Below are 21,693 nucleotides of genomic sequence, written 5' to 3' on the forward strand. Positions count from 1 at the left end.
TAAGAACGCAGAGTTTGCAGACCCTTTTCTGAATTATTCCTAAGAAGTGACAATTCCCTCCAGGATTAATCCTGTGACTCTAGGTCTCACAATTTATTGCCACTCTGGGTTTTCTTCAAGCCCTGGTATGCCACCTCTCCTCAGGGAGATGGGCAGTGCTTAACCTGTGATAATTCAGCTTAGCAAAGCAAAATGCTGTTTATTTAGAGGAAAAGCATTCTTGCTGGAAAACAAATAACAAACCAACAAACAAAAGCTTTAAACTTAAGCCAGTTTTATCCATACTGCTTCAAAGCTCCTTGCAAGACCTCGCAAGGAGCAAGAAATAGTGCCTCATTCTAGCACAGGGCCATCTTTTGGCCCCATTTTTTATAGTTCTCTTGAACCAGACCAAACCATGATATGGCCCCTCACAGAGTGCAAACCTCTGGTGAGCTGATGACCAGCATTGGGAATTGGCAAGAACTATTCCTCACTGACTGATGTGCCCAGTGGGTCCCTCCAGAAAACTCTAGTTCTCTTTTAAACATACATTAAACCTCTAAAAAGCCTTCTGGTTCAAAAACTTCTCTAAAAATCCCAGATTTCCAAACTGCTTTTCTCACTAGAACTGTTCAGACAGTTTAAAGGAAGAGGGTGAGATGAGTGTTTTTCCAGTGCTCTTTAAGAGTATTCTGACTGTCACAACAGTTAGAGAGGCAATTAACCAACTGTATTTATAAGTACACACCGCGGAATGGTTTATCAAAAGAATTGCTTTTTGGATGACTTTACAGGACACTATATTTGTCTGCAATGGGAATGTGGTACAGGCAAAAAATATGTATATGTAAAAACTTCCAGATTAAGACCTCTTAGAATGCAGTAGTGAAACATACTTCTAAACAACAGACTGTTGAAATCAGGACTCCAAAAAAAAGGAAGAAAATTATAATGTGCAATGTAAATTAGATTATTATTTCCAGGGCTAATGAGTTGGAGACTGCTTTTTCTACACGAGGAGAAGAAAGAATTGGGGGCTACGTTTCTTGCATCACTTGTCCTGATCCCAGCTTCCCTGGACCTCCCAAAGGCCTCCCTCAGCAGGGACTTCTGAGATCTCCTTTCCTGTCGCTCGATGTTCTTGTGGTAAAAGCAGCTGATAGGCAAGCCAATAGGGCCCCATCTCAACCCCCTATCCTCCTCCCACTCCACCCCCTGTTCTGCTGATAATCAGCTGCAATTATTCCATGCAGTGACAAGTTACTGCATAGGCAAGAACAAACACATTGCAAGGGACAGTAGCAGACAGGAGTAGGGCTCCAGGTAGTTTGCCCCAGTAATACCCCTGTATTTTCAGGCTGTGGACCTCACTGTCTCTGTTGTCAAATAACAAATCAATCTCTAGACATACAACCACCATAGGAAAAACACAGAATAAAGTCCCCAGATGAAACACACATGTTTCAAACCAGCTGTTATGGGTAGTGGGGAAATCTTTTGGACATTGTTTCCCTGAAGGCATTTAAAATTAGGAGAATGAAGGCTGAAATCTCTTCTTCTAAACCACAAGTCATATGAGGAGCAGCTGAAGGAACTGGGGTTGTTTAGCCTGGAGAAAAGGAGGGTCAAGGGAGACCTTAATGCTCTCTGCAACTACCTGAAAGGAGTTTGTAGCAAGGTGGAGGTCAGTCTCTTCTCCCAAGCAACAAGCAATAGGACAAGAGGAAACCAACTCAAGTTGCGCCAGGGGAGGTTTAGATTGGATATTAGGAAAGATGTCTTCACCAAAAGGGGTGCCAAGCATTGGGACAGGCTGCCCAGGAATGTGGTTCAATCACCATCCCTGGATGTGGGCATAGTGCTTAGGGACATTGTTTAGTGGTTGAACTGGCAGTGTTAGGTTAACAGCTGGGCTCAATCTTGGTCCTTTCCAACCTAAATGATTTTATGATTCTATTCTATGATTCTTCATGGAAGAGCCCAGGTGGAGGTCCACAGTCTTAATCCAGGCTGCAGGATTCTATTTGACCTTAGAAGATCCTCAAGGGGGATCAAAACCCTTTTTCTTCTACAGAAATGGTTCAGAGAACAACCAAGATGATGCTGAGAGGTAACTCCTTTACTTAGTGTCCCTACAGAGTTAAAATAAGATGCCACATTATCAGTCTTTTAGTGCAGAGACTGATGCTAACGCTTGCTATCTGGCCAGAGAGGAGACAGAATGGAGCTGCACGTCCAAGTGGCTGTCAGTGGAGCAATGATGTTAAGCAGGAGAGAATATGGACAAGTCCAAAGCAGTCTGAGAAGCAGAGCTGTCAGACTGCAGGTTTGAAGCAATATGGCAATTTGCTCCCATGTTTCAATTAATAATGCATAGTTCTAATCAACAAAACCAGGGTCTAAATAAAAAAAAGGCTTTAAGATACTTCTCAGCACCTCTTTCAAGCTAAGGCCTAATACCAATAAGTGTTCACTCAACTGCAATTTCCAAATCTCCTCAACTACATTAAAAACACATGGATACAACATAAGGTACAGATCTTCACTATATACAGTCACATTCATATAGAAATAAAGCAAACAATGGTGATGAAGGTGAGTAAAGCTACTTTATATGTGGATGACTTCCTTTCAGTGGTCAGAACCCTATGAAATTTTCTTTTTCTGCATCATGGGACACCAGAAATTTCTTGCCTACAGTTCTCAGGTTACAGGGGCATGAATCCTCCACTGGTAGAAAGACTTGCTCACCACAGTCCTGACACCATTTGTATTCTCACCTTATTTGGTGCTTGGTAACACAAACCCTGTCTCCTGGAGTCAGGATCCTGTGAATTCTTGAGAATGATAGTTCTTGCTTGCAGTGAGAAAAACTAAATACTCAATCTAACAGGATCAAAATCCTAAATACTAGCAGTTCAAAGAGCAGCTAAAAAGAATATATATTTAAAACTGCCACTATTTTTAATCCATCTGGGGGATTTCAAGATCTAGCTTTTGGGTTTTGACCATACCTTGTTAACAAACCCAGAAAAAACATGATGTTACAAAGGAAAGAAACAATTTAGAGAAATAAACTACATAGAAACAATTGAAGGTCCTGCATTTTGCTTTAATTGACTTTATGGACAAGCACTTTTGGTACTGTGCTGAATAATGATGTAGTACTACAGAATCCCCTCTGGAACACTGGCTTTATTAATTTCCATTCATGTCATACTTAAGTAAGTTTAATCAAACTACCAAAAATGGATCCCGAGGCAATGATTTCTGGGGTCATCAAATTGATCCCATGTTTAATAAATGACTACATACTGATAAAACGATTGCTGACTTTGGGTTACCCTTGTAAATGCTGTTAAACCCTAGACTTCTAGTCAAGGACTACCAGGATGAAGGTGATGTGATCCTCCTACTACTGTTTTTTCCTGCCATTAGAAAGGCACAATTAGGACAATAATCCTGCCAGAAGGCAGAATGGAGCAACATCTTTTGTTTCTGCTTCCTGTCTGCAACAGAGAGGACACTATTTTACAGTGATAGCTGGCATCAGTACCTGAGACCCCAATGGCTTGGAACAGAAACTGCCAAAAATTGAGAGAATACTGGTTTTCAAAGTCCTATTTTGCACAGTTTTTCCTTGCACTGAAGTGGAATAGTTTGGATGAAAACTTCATCCTGTTTAGGTCCACTAAACAGTCAGGAAGCATCAAATCACTGAGTAAATTGTTCTCTTCTACCAGCAAATAAGGACCTCACCTTGCATAAAGGAAAAATAGTTTTTATCTAACTTGTAACTCTCTGGCATTGGTTTAAGGAAGCATTCTTCCTATCCCAGCAGGACCCATCTTGGGAAACTCTCATGGCTGTGCAGCCCATCCACCTTATAGCCAGAGATAAGAGAAATCCAGAGAGCGACAGAGATCAGACCTCACCTTACTGGACAGATTTCATTTACAGATATAACCACACATCAAATGTAGAGAATGCAGAGATCTGCACTTTTTTTGGAACTTATAATAGAGATTCTTAATTAATTAAGAATCTAAGTCTCATAACATTTTTCTTTGGTTCCGGTGAGGTGCATCTTGGAGCCTGTGCCCATGGTGCCCTTCCATTGGTGACACTCACTCACCAGGATCTGTCTCCAGCTCTATTAGTCTACCTCCTGTATACTGCCAGATACATACCAGATGGTGCCTTCGCATTCTGTACATGAAGAGTGTTGCTTTTTGAGAGAGCAGACATCTTTCTGGCTGGTTTTGGACAGCCCTAGCATAATGCAGGTTTGGATACTGACAATTTTGCTAGCCACTAGAACTCATAACACCATAATTTTGAGGCTGGATGTGATGGGTCTAACGTCCATCCTCAGAGTGACTGCAAGGCCATTCATGAATTGTTTCACAGCTACAGAAAGCTCCACAGTGCTCGAGAAGCCTAATAGCAGCAAATGTGTGCAAATTGGCAGTTTCTAGTAGATTTTCCAGCCTGTTAGACGAACAAGCTTGTTAGAGTAAAATTTACTCCAAATATGTAAAAACTGATGGTTTGAAACTGAGATGTTTTCTGGAACAGCTCAGCAGCTTGCTATAATTGTAGCATGACTCAGTGCTTGGGCATCTTTCTTATCTCAAGTGCTGTCTAAGCAACTAGCAGAGCCTCTGACAGCAGCTAGCCCCAATGTCACCCTCAAACACTGGAGCAGTTGTGCTGCCACCAGGGCAGCTAAAGATTTCTTAGAAGAATCCCTTGCTTTCTGCAAGGTTGAAAGCACCTGATGGACCAATACATTATACCCTCCACACCCCTGTCCCCAGCCCCTTCCTAAATAGTTGTAGGTATTTTTCCAATCCTACCATTACCACCATTTTCGAAAATTTTGCAGTCATCACTCCAGAGGGTAGGAAAGTGCTGTGATCCACATGTTCCAGGTGGGAAAGTGGGACACAAAGAATGGGTGCTTCTAAGAAGACTTAAGATCTACCAAGGAAGGGAGAGTAAACTCAAGTCCTGGTTTAGTCACCCTCTCATTAGGGCAATTTTCCTAATAAACCATTCCAGCCTTGTTCCCAATTCTTTTGACAGCATCCGGAGCCATTGGCATTAACTTTTGTGTTAAGGGATGGAGCACAATAGTATACTGAGTTATGTATTGTGCTTGCAGAGGCATTTTTTCACATTCAGCCTTGCCTTTCTTGCCTATTTCTGTTGCAAAGTGATTTCAGTAGATGTAGAGAGCTACTAGAATAGACACCAACACTTGCAAGTATGTGCCAGATCAGAATACCAGCTTCAAACATTGCACGGCATTGTCTCTAAGTGGGTCAGTTCATAAAATATTGTCTGTTCAAATGATGCCCATGCTGTAGTAAGAAAAAGGGGAAAATGTAGTAGTAATTGAAATGGTTTTAAAAGTCTGGCACCCGGTGTTCAAAAGAACATTTCAGTGCTCCATTAATAATGCTTCTAGGACACAGGAAATTTGCAAAATGTTGCTCCTAAAGATTATGATCTGAAGTTTAAAAAAAAAAAGGTTTTAAAGAAACTTTTGTGTCTTGTGTTTGGTACATTTTTATTTGTGCTTTTCCTTTATTTATTTTGATGAGAATGGTCCTTTGGGTGCATTCTTACCTCAAACGCCTATTCAGTGTGGTAATGAGATAAGAAATTCAGTAGACTATATTGTGCAATGGTAAAGCATTAACTATTGCTCCATTTCCATGTATTCTTTAATAACAGACATTCAGATTCAGCAGAAGACTATTTTACTGACCTTTCCACTTATTTCTAGTTCACTGGTGTGTCTAGAGCTATCTTGTCACTTTGGAATTAATTTTTGTTTTAGCCTAAGAGACTGCTCTGAAGCAACAAGCACTGCTGGAATGTCAGGCAAAAACTCCACTTTGGAAACACTGCAATGGACCCCACAGCCTCTGGGGAGCTGGGAAAGGGGCAGAAATTTGTGTAGAGGAATTGACCCATGAGACAAAGCGAGATGGGCTCCTGCAGTCTGTACCAGACAAATCTCTAGCAGGCAGCGTTTAATCACTGTTGTGACTCTCCATACCACAGCCTAGAGGTTGCAGAGGTTCGTCAAAGCAGCCAGCACTGCTACTGAGGATACAGAGTGCTATTTTCTGCCCAGGCACAATGGGAATTAGTATTTTTCTTGATGTGTCCTTCTGAGCATCCAGAAGTCCCAGGTCTCAAAATGAGGTAGGCTATGAGAAAGATGAGGGAAGATTCCCTAGAGATGACATCATGAAACAGAAGAAATTTTTCAAGTTCCTTTCACATTACAGGTGTCTGCTTTTCCTCTGGGCCTTGAGAAGAAAAAACCTGGTAAATTAAAAACTAGTTAGACTCTCGTGGTCTCTTCTAGAGACAAGTGAGAAAATTCTATATTAACTTAGGCATGCACAAACTGTTTAGCCCCAGCTATACTCAACTTTACCTTTGACTTTTATTCTTAGACATACTGTCAATGATGCTATGCAGAAACCCAGTCACATCTATGTGATGCTGATGTGTCTCTAAAGTCTTCCTGGCCAACACTTGTTAGACTGATAAACACTCCACATCTCATGACCATAACCTGCTACATCAGAAGTAAATTTTTAAAAAAGAAATCAAACTATATTGCATGTGTTCACAGCCAGGAAGAATCTAAGGCATTGCCACCCACTTTGTTGCTCTTGTTTTTTTGGTTTTTTTTTTTGTTTGTTTGTTTGTTTGTTTGTTAAAAAAAACAAACACTTCTGGGTGCAGATCTTGCAGTCAATGGGAGCATTGGTTTGATTCCACTGCAGTGGAGCTGAAACAAATACCTGGAGAAAGACTCAGAAGTCTGTTCCCAGAATTTGGCTGTCCCCTGGTAGCATGTTGCTTTTGAGTAAACAACCAATCAACCATTTAATGTGTTTGATTTCTTTGGATTTTTAAAACGTATCACATCACTCTTACAATTTACAGTTTTGTTTGAGTCAGTCATTGGTAGGTTAGTAAATGAAAAACATACTGTCTGGGAGAAAAGACAATGTCATTTCTGCATCGACATTAACATATTCTTTTACTAGTGTACATTGGGAAAGAAAAGGAATTTTAAGATACTTTTGCAAACACTAGAAAAGAAAGAGCAAGAAAGAGCAGTGCAGTGGTAATTGTTATCTCATTTTCTCATTTGTTATGAAGATGAAAATTGTGTTGAAGGATTTGCTTTAAACTAGAGAGCTAAGAAATCTGCTCTGGTTCAAGCAAATGAAAATGATTTACATTTCAAGAGTTGCTGAGAATTTGCAAGCTACTTGCAGTGAGTTGGTCATAGGTGTATCTCTGGGAATTGTGGGTTCTGCAGGAATGAGAGGAGGATAACATCGTGGCTCAAAAGGTAACCCATAATAAGGGAGCAGACAACAAGAACTTGCATCTCCATGCACTGTATGAACTACCATACCACAAAAACAGTGACTCATTAAATAGTTGAATCTGGAAGGGACCTCAGGAGATTGTTGCGTTTATGTGCCCAGGCATTGGTAGAGGGGGCCAGGGGGCAGCCTCTGTGTGGGGTCCGGGGCTGCCCCGGGCCAGCCCTAGCCAGCTCCAGTGCTCCCCCCCCCCCCCCCCGGCAGGGCACAGCTGAGCCCCTCAGCCAAGCCGGGGTCCCCGGGGGGAAAACAGCTTGCAGCAAGGGCCACAGGTGGCCCAGGCAGCCGAGAAGGGAACAGCAGCAGAAGGTGGGTTTAGGTGGAGGAGTTTTATTTTTTTGTCTGTGTTTCCTACTACCCAAATGTATTTCAATTTGCAATAAATTAAATTTATTTTCTCCTAGTCAAGTCTGTTTTGCCCACAACAGTACTTGGTAGGTGATCTCCCTGTCTTTATCTCTACCCACGAGCTTTCCTTCTTTCCTGTCCTGTTACAGGACAGAGAGGGAGAGTGAGAGAGCGACTGGGTGGGCACCTAGTAGCCAGCTGGGCTCAACCCACCAAAATCATCTCAGCCAATCTCCCTACTTACGACAGAGTCAAGTAGAACAGATTTCCCAGGACTGTGTCCAGTCAGGTTTTGAGTATCTCCAAGGGCTGAAGCTCAACAGACTCTTCAGGCAACCTGTTCCAGTGTTTGACCACCATCATAGTAAATTAGCTTTTGATTACGTTTAAAAGGAATTTCCTGTGTATCAGTTTGTGCCTTTTGCCTGTTGTCCTTACAATGAGCACTTCTGAGGAGAGTCTGGCTCTGTCTCCTTTACTGCCCTGTTTTTTGGGCCATACTTCATCAGTTTACCTATGAGGATGTTATGGCAGTTAGTATCATCTTATTGTAGAAGGTTATCAGGTTGGTCAGGTTTCGTTTCCCCTTCATAAATCCATGCTGACTACTCCCAGTAACCTTCCAGTCATTAATAGGTTTGGAAATGGTTTCCAGGGTTATTTGTTCCATCATCTTTCCTGGGATGAAGGTGAGGCTAAGTAGCTCATGTTTTCTCAGATCTTCCCTCTTTGCCCCTCTTGAAGCCAGGGAGTGACATTTATCTTTTTTTCTATCTAGACAAACTGGTCATTCTACCTCTCTGGGGAGGTAATGGGAATAAACAGGCACTTCTAGGGTGTAATATAGCTGAACTTTCCTTGATAATTGGATTAAAATGAAGAAAAGTGCAGGAGAAATGTCGTCTGTTATTGATCATAAAGAATGGACAGATGACTAGGTCACGAGTGGATGCCTACATGTGCACACCTACATCTGGCTGAATAAATCCATAGAATCTAAAGAACCATTGACTATCCCAGCGAAGACAAGCAGGAGATGATAATACAAGTTCATTTTTTTTTTTGCCCATGAATGGAAGCCCCCTCCTGCAGCAGTGTCAGTTACTAGTCAGGTCAGTTAGATGGATGAATCAATATACTTGATGGGAAAGGGACTTTCTGGTTTTTTTGGTTTAAACAGTTCTTCCTCAGAGGGAAAAGACTGCAGTCCACAGTCAGGTCCCCTTCTTTTTATTTTACCCTGTTTGTTTTGCTGAAATCCATGAAGTGCTGTGGCAGATTTGCTAGCCCTGCGAGGTGATGCTCTGGCTGTCCTTGAGCAATGAATATCACATGTTAAAGAAGCAAATGCCTCCAGCCAAACTGGAATCTATTTCTTTTTCACACTTTTAAGCTATTATAAGTGACCACAAAAAGAAGCAAAAAGTATTAGCAGTGGAATTTTATCTGGAAAGCAGCAACAGTGTGTTTGGAAACTTAAGGGCATCCCTTAAATGGCAGTGGGTCACTACCATTCATGTTGTACTCTCTTTGACTACAAGAAAGAATGCTGCCTTTCACTTTTATTCCAGGCTAGACAGCCTGTTTTTCGATCTGTACAAAAGTTAGCCTTTCACCTCTCAAAGTTAAAAAACCACCCAAACCCACCACAAAATACCACAAAGAAATACAAGAGAAATGGCTGCAAGAGAAATTCCAGCCTGAAGGGTTGATCTCCCCTCTAGCAGAGATTGCTTCCCACCCCAGATTCCCTTGTCCAGCAGCAACCTTTAAATGCTGTATCTATCTCTTCTGACTTCTAGAGGAATCTGGATCCAAGACCAGATGTGTGTGTTGCAGCCACAGCTGCATTCATGGCTGTCTGCCTTGGAGTGAATCTAACGGCTCCTGTGAGAGATCTGTTGTTCAGAGATTCAGGAACAATGATTCCAGGTGGGTTTGACATATGATCTCAGAGAGGTGAAAGAAAGACATTCAACCCCCGTGTCATTCCTTTCTACCAAAGACTCTAAAAGAAAATGTAGAAGAAAATTAAAAAGCAAGCAAACAAAAAATTACCAAGGGAACAAGGCACAAGAGAGACAGGACAAAGAGGGAAAAACATTTCCCTCTCCTGACAAGTCTCAGTTATGTACAGAAAGCCTGTGAGAAATTCTGAACCTGTGACAGCAGAATCATCCCAAAGAGAGCAGTGTGTGTAGGGGAGCACAATTAATAATAAAGCCCTGTGGAATTTGTGAAGGTTCAGCACAAAAGCTTGAAGCAGTCTTTTGAGAAGCCGAATCAGCTTTAATTACTGTACTCTGGGTTATTCTTTAAAAATGCTTTTGCAGTGAAAGTTTCTCAGTCTGAGGGAGGGCAATGCTGCTCTGCTATCATTTCCCTTCATTGTTATAGGCTTCAGCACACAGTGAATGTGCGCAAGGACGAGCAGAACCTCAGTGTCTTTCATTTCAACTGTTATTTTTTTCCCCCTTTTCATTAACAGCCTTCAAGAAGAAAAAGAACTACTTAGGGCCGGGTTTTCTTTTTTGCTCTCTTTCTTTTCTTTTTATTTCTTGGCAGCCTGGGTGAGGCCCTTTGCATTCACTGTGCCTTGTTATCTAAAAACCAGTATAATAGAGATACACAGATACTCATTACTAGTAGCTATGCCATCTTAACGTTTTCTATAATGGTATTTTCAGCTCATAATAGACAGTGGATGATCTGTGCTGAATAGTGAAATGTGGTGCTTGGGATTTCTCTCACTTCAGCAAAACCAGTGAAGTATCTCCCCAGTTTGCAGCAGTGAGAAAGAGGGAAGAATCCACCCCCTGCAATGGCTTTCTAGAGCCTGATTGCTACAATGCCTCACCCACCAACAGAAACAGAGGGGTTATTTCAGCAAGAAGGTAGAATGCTCTGAGTTTCTGGACCGTAGACACTGATAGAAAGGAGTTATGTGTTTTAGGGTGAACAAGATTTGCAATTCTAGAGAGAGGACAAAAGCAAGAAGATGAAAGGGTGTAGCAAAGTGGGAGGGGGAGTCTAGTAATTCTTCAACTGCTGCTAGAAATGTTAGTGATGTGCAACATGGAGGGAAGAAAACCAAGCAGAAAAAAGGCTTAGGCAAAACAGGATTGGTGTTCCTCTCTGTCTTGTTTGGTAGTGCCTTGTGTTTTTCAATGTAGAGAGTTTTAACAAAAATTAGAGGTGGATACATGTCGCTATGTACTGTCAGATAGCTGGAGGCACAGTTGTGCCCACATCTGCCTATGTCTTTAAGAATATATTTCATGGGCAGAAATATAGATGGAAAATTTCATAAAAGACACAAAACCTAGTAAGTCATTTGCCCAAACCTGAAAACAATACCAACAGCTGCCTCAGTGGTTGAGAAAGGAGCTACCTATACTGCTTTGGGGCCAAACATTTCTGGTATGATCAGTTCCAGCAAATATCAGATTTGACTTAAAGTTATTTTCTTTTTTGTGCAGAAAAATTCATTATATTTAACTGTGTCCCAAAACTTTGCTGAAATCAGCAACGTGAGTGCAGGGGAAATACCAATTCTGGAAATATTTAGTCCCAGACAGAAAGCTGGTGAGGATGGAAATTAAGCATAAAGTAGGACATGATAGTTACCAAGCAAAAGGTATGATTAGAGGGTCTTCAGGACCAGCATTGAGGACTCATATTCAGGATGATTGGAGTGTTTCTCCTGTATCAAAACCAGCCTCATTCATCACTATGTCAATATCCAATTGCAATCCCTAGTTTCAAATCCCTCAGTGCCACCCCACAGACAGTTCCAGCTGTGGGAACATAATTGGTTCTTCAGCTCCCATCACTACCAAACACTTGTTGTCAAGATTGTCTGAACAGTGGCTGACAGTGAAGCTAAAAAACTTCCAAAGTCATTGCCAACTGTTTTGAACAAATATAAAAAAATTAAGGAAAAATCCTAGCACAAAAAAGTGTATATGCCTAGTGCACATTAACTCATTGCCATAGGTAAACTCCCTCACCCTGAGTTTCTTTGAAAGTCACATTCCACCCAATGGTACCTATGTTTCTCTCATTATCATTCATTCATTTCCAGCCACGACCACTTGCGCACTCTTCTTTCTCCTGTCTGGATAGGAACATCAAGGTTTGGCGTTTATTTGCTAACCTGGCTGGAGCCAGACAAATAGGCATTCCTTAATTAATATCTCCTCCATTGTTTCCTCAAGGACTTTTGGAATTTCTTCAAGTCATATTTCATCTTTGTTATTGTCTTATTTCCTGCTCATGCCGCCTAACTGTCTCCTTCGCCTTAACTCTACACAACAGGAGCAAACATGCAGTAGACTGCAGTGCAGAGCACTTTTAAAGCAGTCACATAACTTAGCTCCTGTTCAATGTGAGGATCTGTTAGTCTTTTGGGAAAGCAAAGGAGGAAGTCAGGGAATAACTCACAATAAACAGCAGTGTCTTGACATCCAAAAAAAATTATGTTTCTTAGGATCCCAGAGAATGAGGGTTGAATTTTACCCAGCTGATATCTGGAAGCTTTTAGTGAGCAGGATTCTATGCCAAAGAAAGATCTGTGGAGCAAATGTACGCTACAGCTCAAGAAAAGCTGTCTCATCATTAGGGAAAAGTGACTTCTCACTTTGTGGCAATTTGTTCTTGAAAGCACAAAAGTTATTAACAAAGTTCCATGGGTTAGCATTTACTTCTTAACAAAGTCAGGAAATTCCAGTTTAATCCCACCTAAGAGGTCTCTACTGCATGCATGTAGGTTTGTGTGCTGTATGTTGCATATGACAGGCACATTTTGTTTCATGCTTGATTTTGGTGCAGTTCTGCCAAGCTTAGGATGAGGCACTCCTCCTTGACTCATCTGCAATGCTGGGATGTAAAGCCATGCTTTGAAAACAGACTTCCTGCAATTCAGATAATATCAGGCAATGTAAAACCTCTCTACAGTTAATGTGCAAAACCTTATATTCATAGTCTTCCAGATAAGAAGCTTTTTAGATTAAAGATTTTCTTTTTAGATGTTCTAACATGTTTAGTGCAGTTCTGGCTGCTATAAAAATCATAGCTTTACATTTCTGATTTTGAGGTGCTGTGCTTCTAATTTAACAGTATTGAAAGTTTTGTAACAGTTACATTAGAGCATTATTATGCTGCCCATCTTCAAACTTGAAAAAAGACAGCAATTTTTTGCATGTCTTGATCACACTTTGCTTATTGGAATGGAGGTACTGAGCCAGCTGCTCCTCCCAGATTCCCCTTCAGTCGGGCCTGCTCGGATAGTCATGCATGCCATTCACTTGTGGCTTTTATACAGACAGGGGACTGCTTGTCAGAGCGTGTGATGAGAGACAAGAACACAGCAAGACTCTAAGAAGAAACTGTGTTTTATGGTTGAAGAGTATTTCTTGTTATTAGGGATAAAGATGAGATCTTCGTGGGTGTGAGACTGTCCTATGGGGATCAAATTAGTTCAGTTTGTGTGGTGATGCCCTTTTGCACCTTTCTCCTGAGCGTCAGCTTCCACTGGAAAGATGCATCTCACAAGGGGAACCTCAGCCTGTTCTGCTGGAGTGAATTTTAGCTGGTGCTGTAGCTAGGCAGCTATGTAAAAGCCCTGACAGGAGGAGTTCCTGCTGACTTGATGAGGGAACATGCTGGGTCTTCAGCTCAGCATAGGCTAGGTTGCTGTAAAGAGGGTCTCTAAAGAGACTCAGCCTGTGATTCAAGATGGGAAGGGCTATGAGTGTAAGGACAAAATCATACAGCATGGTTTTGTCTTTAAACAGCTAAAAATGTTCTGTGGTTGTAGAACAACTCACTCCTATGTATTCAGGAGCTAGGCTGTTTTATCTTCAAATTCAATAGAGGGAAAAAATTGTGGATCATTTTTGCTTGGTTTCAGAATGCAGTGATTTACCTTTTGTCTATCTCAGAGTTTCAAGCTGGCAATAAGCTGCAGCAATTCACTCTGAATTGCTTATAGGTGGCCTTTTCATGCACTTCTTTTTCTGTTTCAATTTGAAAATCATTCAGGTTAATTGAGATGCAGTCCTTAACAAGCAAACGTTTGCAGAGTACACCGTTACATAGACACAACTGAAATGACACACACCCCCCCACACAAACCAGCATACCTCTCTGAGATGGGAACTCACAAACTCACCCTCTAGCTTTCTTAAATACAGAACATGGTTACCTTATTAGTGTGGTTAGACTGTTGTGAAAGCTGTTTCTGCGATCATTGCATCCCGCAAAAATAACTGAAGATTACAGCCTCCTAGTCACAAATGTAAATTTGCTGAAAAGTCAGTCTGAAGAAAAGAACAGCAGGTTTCAGACCCCACACAACCGATGACTGTCAAAGTTACAAACAGTATGGACACAGAGAATTTATTTTATAGGATGTGCTGGGAATCTTTAATATATGTTTAATGCATCACAACAATACACCACAAACAGTGGCCACCAGCAGCAGTGGGGGGAACTCGTAAATTAAAAATAGCTGGCATATCCCTCTATTTAAATCAAAGGGAGTGTTCATGAAGTGAATTACTTTTCATCCTGAGCATGGCTGGCAGAGTGTGTGATTTAGTCCGTGTGATTTAGTGTGGGGAGCTGCGTACACATTTTGTCAGGGTGATTTCTCTGTCATCATTAAATTTTGCATGCACAGTCTGGCCAAGCAGTGCCTGGTTTAAACTCCCATGCAGAGAAGGTAGAGTGAGTGAATGGAACTATGACCCCATGATATAACTGTTGATCAGAGTTTAAATGAATTGCGTATGGCACTGAGGCAGAGATGCCAAACAACTGACCAACTCTCATTCAGAACACTCCCCACATATGAGATCTGTTACCTGAGAATGTAGGGTCTGTTGCCTCCTCTAACGGTGGGCATATGAGGATGAAAAAGCTCCAGGATGGTGTCACCTCAGGGGCCTGAGGGAGGATTCATACCAGATCCTTGGTCCCTTCCTCACTGCTGGTCTGGAGCCCTCTCGTTCCTCTCCCAACCCTCTGGGACTCAGACATGTTCCCCACCGGGATCCCATCTGCCCACAGGGCCACAAGAGATCAAGCTGTGCATCCCACACCCTGCCCATGGCAGGGACATTTATACTTTCACATATCAGATGTGTGGGCCCAGGCGCTGGCACTGGGGCTGGTGGTGGCCTCTGCGGGAGGGCTCAGCTGAGCCCCTCAGCCGAGCCCGGGGCGCCGGGGAGGGGGAAACAGGTTTGGGCAAGGGCCAGAGGCGGCCCAGGCAGAGGAGGAGGCAGCCGAGGGGGGAGCAGCAGCAGAGGCAGCCCCAGGCCGCAGCAGGAGGAGGGCAGGAGGTGCCGCAGGCCCGGAGCAGGGCTCCCCTGCAGCCCTGGCGAGCCCCCGCCGGGGCAGAGCCCCAGCCCGCAGCCCGGGGAGGGCCCCAGGCCGCAGCTGGGGGCTCTTTCCTGCAGGAGCTGCGGCCCTGGCGAGCCCCGGCGGGAGCAGGGGGTCCCTGAAGGGCTGCAGCCCGGGGCAGGGCCCGCGCTGGTGCAGGTTCTCCTGACCTCTCCTCCTTTCCTTGCTGGCAGCCTGTGAGGCAGGAGGGGTTGCAGAGCCTGCCCGCTATGCAGGGGGACAGAGCAGCAGCTGTGGACAAATCTGTTTTTAAAAACTTCAAAGAGAAGATGCACAGGCTGCCTCCCCTCTTCTCGTCCAAGCTGTGTGTCCCAGACCTTTCTTGTCCTCCCTGGCAAAGTGCCTGTGAGGCTAGCTGCAGGTCAAGCCTTTCCATCATAAACGCTTGCAGGTCAAGCCTTTCCATCGTAGACACTGGGAACAGAATATTGCCTTTCCCTTGCAGCATTCCTTCATATATTTGAAAAGGGATGTCATGTTCCTGTTACATTTTTCTCTTTTTTTCTCTTTCTTGGGTTAAACACCCAACACCCCCCCCCCCCCTTTTTTTTTTTTTTTTGTGGTTGGTTTTTAGATCTCTCCTCAGCCTTGCTGCTTCCCTTGGACTCTCACCTGACACAGAATCTGGTGCTCTAGCTGGGGCTTTATCAGTGCTGCACGAGGGTAGGATGATCATGTTGCAGGTCTCACAGGAAAGGAGGGGAGCAGAGAATAAACAGAGAGAGGGAACAGGGACAGAGAAAATGGGGATGAAAGGTTAGGTCTGAGTTGGAGTGTGGTGTGTATGTCTAGGAGAGGTTTGCCATCCTTGGGTGGTGTGAAGAACCTCGTCCTGAGCAGCTGCAGTGGGGAACACGTAGGAGCTCATTCTGACCTGTGCCTCAGTGACAGCAGCAGAGGCAGCTGGTCCCCTCAGCCGCTGGCATAGGCACAGGCAATGCAGGCACCACCACTGTGATGTTCTGTCTGGCCTCACACTGAACTTATTAGGGGGCTCCCACAGAAAAATCAGCTGCACACCTCAGTTTCTACATGCATGTGGGGCACTGGGAAATGAGAAAGGCAGCTATTGCCTCCAACAAAGACCAGCACAAGCAGCAGCAGCCAAACTGCACTGTTACAAGAAAAGCTCAAGGAAGAATTACTTCTTTGAAGTATAATTATCTTTGTGACTCCCTTACTTCAGAGAACAGTAATTTGCTGCTGGCTTATTCCTGCAACAATCAAGCATAATGCAGAGAGGTATTAGTCTTAGCTATGGACCAGCTTTAGAACTTCTCCTGTCTTTTCCCCTTACTACCCCCAGCCATCCATGCTTTCCCCTTGCTCCCCAGCTCACTGGCCCTTCAGCTGTACTAGGACAAGTCCTTGCAGTCTGTGCTCAATGCTTTCCAGGATTAAAAATTGGGAGTTTTTTTTCTAAACTAAGCTGTTTTGGTTATATGGCTTTCAGGACAGCCCCCAAAGCACTTGACCTACCTCAGCTGAGACAGAAATAGGGGCACAAATAAGCATGTAGGAGAGAGGCGAGGAGGGGAGAGCAGGTCCATCAGCTGGCTTTGCCTCCAAAATGGGTATCCTATGAGCGCATGGCCTTGTTAAGCTCTTTTGCACAGACTCATGCAAAGTAGGTCTTGTTTATGGGGGAATAATGTGAAAGATACTGGTAGTGAGTCCCTCTGCAAACAGCTGTGCTGGGTGAAGACACAGCTTCACTGAGCTTTTGAAACTGCCCTTCTGCTAAAGCCTATGAAGCAGCAGGGTGCAGTTCCACCCATGGAAGGACCCATGCAAAGGTTGTCTCTCAACTGCAAGCAAACCTAACTGAGAGGATCTCTCTACTGCTGAGGGTTTTCCTGCTCCCAGCACAACGTGCTCATTGCTTCAAATAAGTTAGAGCATATGATCTACCTACTGCTGTGCACATGTAGTCCATATTAATGTTGGCAGAAGAACTGACCTGATCATACATACAATTTAGTCTCATGTTAAGAAAGGGAAAATGAATTAAGTGTTAGGAAACTGATATAAAGATGCCAAGACAGGAAAGCTTGTTGCAGTTTCCTTGACAAGTCTGTCATAAAGCCCATGTACATTTTTTCTATTAACACTCAATTATGCCATATTTATCTAGTTCACACATCTGTTCTTAAAGTGTTATGTCAAGGGCACTACAGAGGCTGACCACACAGCAGAACCAAAAGAAGTGTGATGGAGAAAAAAAAAAAAAAAAGAAAAAGAAAAGTAATAATGAAGCTGAACAATGACATTTCCAAAGAATGTAAGCCAATATTTTCAGTTCAGAACAAAGAGCTACATAATATATATACTATATATACACAATATATGTAATTTATGTAATGCCTCCAGCATCTCTTATAGGAGAAAAGACCCAGTATACATATTATTCCATGATATATAAGATCTCTTAATTTTTATTGCAGAAGGATGTACGTTAGTATGAATATGATACATTTGATGCTTCATTCTTTCATTGAATTTTAACTTGAAGTCTGCTGAGACATATATCTGTCATTGTTCCTAGCCAGGTGCATCACACAATGTGTGAGCAGTAATCTCATCCGGCGTTATGTGTTTTTCCTATAAATCAAGCTCAACCAGCTTAGAAGGATTGTGCATTATGTTTGGTGACTAGTTGGGACCTGCTACTATATTTATGAGGTAACCAAAAACCTTAAAGGAATGTAGGTGCCAAAGTGCCTTAAGACTGTACATTAAACACCCCTTGGATATAGAGAGATTTACCTGCTTGATGAGCATGGATGCAAGCAACTAAAGAGTGTATGAATGGCCTATTACTGTCTCTAACCTAAGATCCAGGTCTTGCACCCACCTTTCCTTTGGCAACAGCCATGAGCAGACACTTAGAAATATCCTAAGATAAGTGCAAATACAGAGTGATCCTTCCTCTCATGTGTACTTTTTTTATTCTATAAAACAGCCTTATAATTTTTCTTGGTGTCATTTACCACTTAAGATATGATCAGTTATGAATGGTCATCCCCATCTCACTGTTTCTGTTACATTCCCAGTGCTAAAAAGCCTAAATATATAACCCTTCATGTTTCTTTTTTCAGTCTAAGGGGCTCTGGAGTATTTGGCCTTCTCAGATCAAAACCACTCCTACTTCTCACAATATCTGGCATTTTTCATTTCCCTTTTTTCAGTTCTCCTCTGAGGTCTAACTCTGCTGATTTTGAGGTAGGTGCAGACCCAGACCCAGATATGGGTGTACAGCACCATGACGTTATGAAGTTTCCTGCTTTATTCTCTGTTCTTTTCCCAACAATTTGTAATTTTCTGCTTGCATGTTGATAATCAGGGAACTACAGAAAGGGAGTCCAAGATCTCCTTGATGGAAATAGCTAATTTAGAGCCCATGATGGTATATCTGTGTATTCCCATGTACTTTATCGTATATCTATCGACACTGAATTACCTCTGCCTTTTATAACACAGCCAGTATCTCGGGGATCTAATGAGCTCCTTGCACTCAGCTTGAGTTTCAGATATTATTGCTAATTCCATTCCTTCAATAATTTTCTTACCCATAGAGTCCATTGTAATCTTACAGCTGTGAGAGGTGGAAAAGTGATATTGGGGGTAACTTTCATCAGAATCACTCCTCCAAGATATCTGAGAGCATTTTTGGTTTGAAGCTTCTATCTCAGTGTCTTGCTCCAGCAACAGTGATTGAAAATTAGATGTCTCAGATTTTTTTTAGTATTCACCAACGCTTCATTTGCTGTGCATTCATCTTTCTTTGCTGTGCACAAGGCAGCAATACTTGCTTTCTACTTGAATTACATCTTGTCTTCCTCATCAAACGCTTTCTGCCATGATCATCCTCATTGATTTAATGGCAGCTGGACTAGAAAGACTGAGAAATGGTCAATCAGTCAGGGTGGAAATCTTACATAGATTTACAGGTATTGTAACAGGTTCCATGCCATGATTATAGCCCCCATAAGAAAACCTTGTAAATCACATGTTTATATTTAAAGTGAGCTAGTACAGAAATGAGCTGCTTCTGTAATTATCACTTTTAAACTCTTACCCTAGATCTGAAAAAAACTTCTTTCAAGAGCTGTTAAGTCTTATGAGATCCTCTTTCCTAGCACCCGAGTGCCAACAGCTAGCATGAGAGTCTGACTTAAAAGCAAAGTGGATATTACAAAAGTATTCATAAACATTATTTCCACATAGATATCAAGGAGTTAAAGAAGAAACACAAATACAGGCTGGTGGATTAAGGGATTGAGAGAAGCCCTGAGGAGAAAGACTTAGGAGTGTTGGACTAGATGCTCAGCATGGCCCAGCAATGTACACCGGCAGCCCCGAAAGCCAACCATAACCTTAGCTGTATCAAAAGAAGCGTGCCCAGCAGGTCAAGGGAGGTGATTCTCCCTCTCTACTCCACTCTCGTGAGATCCCACCTGCAGTGCTGCATTAAACTCTGGGGCCCCCAAAGTAAGGCGGCCATGGACCTGTTGGAGCAAGTCCAGAGGAGGGCCATGAAGTTGTTCAGGGAGCTGGAGCACCTCTCCTATGAAGACAGACAGAGAGCTGGAGTTGTTCAGCCTGAAGAAAAGAAGGCTCTGGGGAGACCTTATAGTGGCCTTTCAATACTTAAAGGCGGCTTATAAGAAAGATGGGGAGAGACTTTTTACAAGGGTCTGTAGTGATAGGACAAGGGGTAAAGGTTTTAAGCTGAAAGAGGGTAGATTCAGATGAGATATTAGGAAGAAAGTCTTTTATTGTGAGGTGGTGAGGCACTGGACCAGGTTGCCCAGAGCAGCTGTGGACGCCCCATCCCTGGCAGTGTTCAAGGCCAGGCTGGATGGGGCTCTGAGCAACCTGGTCTTGGAAGGTGTCCCTGCCCATGGCAGAGGGGTCGGAGCTAGATGATCTTTCACATTCCTTCCACCTTAAACCATTCTGTGGTTCTTTATGAAGAAGTGGCTGGAACAATGGGAAGATTACTGCTGAAAGGCAATATGAAATCCTAATGAGAGGCTGAAATCCATTCCATTTGAAGCACGACACCACCCTGGAAGGTGCAGTACCTTGCTAACTCCCTATGTTCAAAACTGCAGCATACCTTTCATGAACAGTGCTTACAGTAATAACAATAATAATAACAGTGATCTTTGGAAAACCAGCCCATTCTTTGATTCTGTAGTCTCCTAGGAAGTCCTCGACCACTAACTACCTAAGTGGTCTTCAGTAGTTAGTAGGCCACATAGCTAACCTATGACACTCTCTCACTCCTCTCCAGCAGCAGTGTGGATGACAGTGTTTGATTTTGTCACAGTTTTGTTTGAGGTACAGCAAAACCAAAATGTATCTGTTTCAATATCTGTACATATTACTGGGCATTGCTTGGAGGCAGCTACTCAAAGGTGTCACCTTTGTGGTTGCCAGGAGCACACTGGGTCTGGAAGACAGTTCTGGGGCCAGATCCCACAGCCCCACGTGAGGCTTCTCCTCCTACCCAGCAAGGATGTACACAGAGATGCATGTTTCTTGGGTTCTTCCTATTGCATCAACAGCAGTGTTGGGAACAGAGCTCCCTCAAGCCCCTGCCCTCCACGAGAAAACTACTACAGGAAACATTCACTACCCTGGAGGAAAAATAAACTTTAAAAAATTCTATATAAATGGATATGTCCAGTCTATTCTACTGACAACAGCAGAGAAATTGTCTGACGCTCCAGTTATGAAACAATTGCGAAAGCTACAACTGGCATATAAGGAATAATTACAGCACTATTCATTGCAATCTAGGCAACCTCTGTGAATTTTTCCAAGTGAAGGGGAAAGAGGCCAGGGGGAGCATCAGCAGGGAAGAATAAAGAGCTGTTTTGGGGGTAATTAAGTCTGAACCAAAAAGGTCATGAGATACTTTATCAGCTTTCACACCGAATCCTAACACGCCCAGAATGTTATCAATTCACTGTCATTGTCCTCAAATTAGGAATAAACTATCTGAAATCAAAACCCTGTGGTGCAGAGGAAGCTGAATTTGAATCTCCTCTTTCATTTTTGTTCATCTCCATTAATTTGCCACTTGTTAATAACAAGTGAAGAACAATCAATCTAAATAGAGTTCCAGCTACTGGCTGCCATAAAGCAAGAGAGAAGGAGATTAAATCATCATTATGAACCTATGGGGGAAATGTTATACATGGAGGGTAGGAGATGCAGGAAAGGGACGTTTAATAGAAGTGTGGCAGGAAGTAATTTTTATTTTACAGCTTCTCATTTTATGCAGCTTTGAATGACCCTAGATTCAATTTCCTCTTTGAAACTGGGCAAATGAACTTCAAGAAATATACAGTCATCAACATTACCATCATCATCACCATCAAAATAACAAAGAACCATGTTTCAGTCACCAGTAAGTACTTTAAGGTTTTTTTGTTGTTGTTGGTTTTTTTTTTTTTTTTTTTTTTTTTTTTTACATGGGAAATGATTAGAGGAATTTCTGCATTGAATTAAAATATTA

This window comes from Falco cherrug, chromosome 3, assembly GCF_023634085.1.
Source record: "Falco cherrug isolate bFalChe1 chromosome 3, bFalChe1.pri, whole genome shotgun sequence".
In the NCBI taxonomy this organism is placed as follows: Eukaryota; Metazoa; Chordata; class Aves; order Falconiformes; family Falconidae; genus Falco; species Falco cherrug.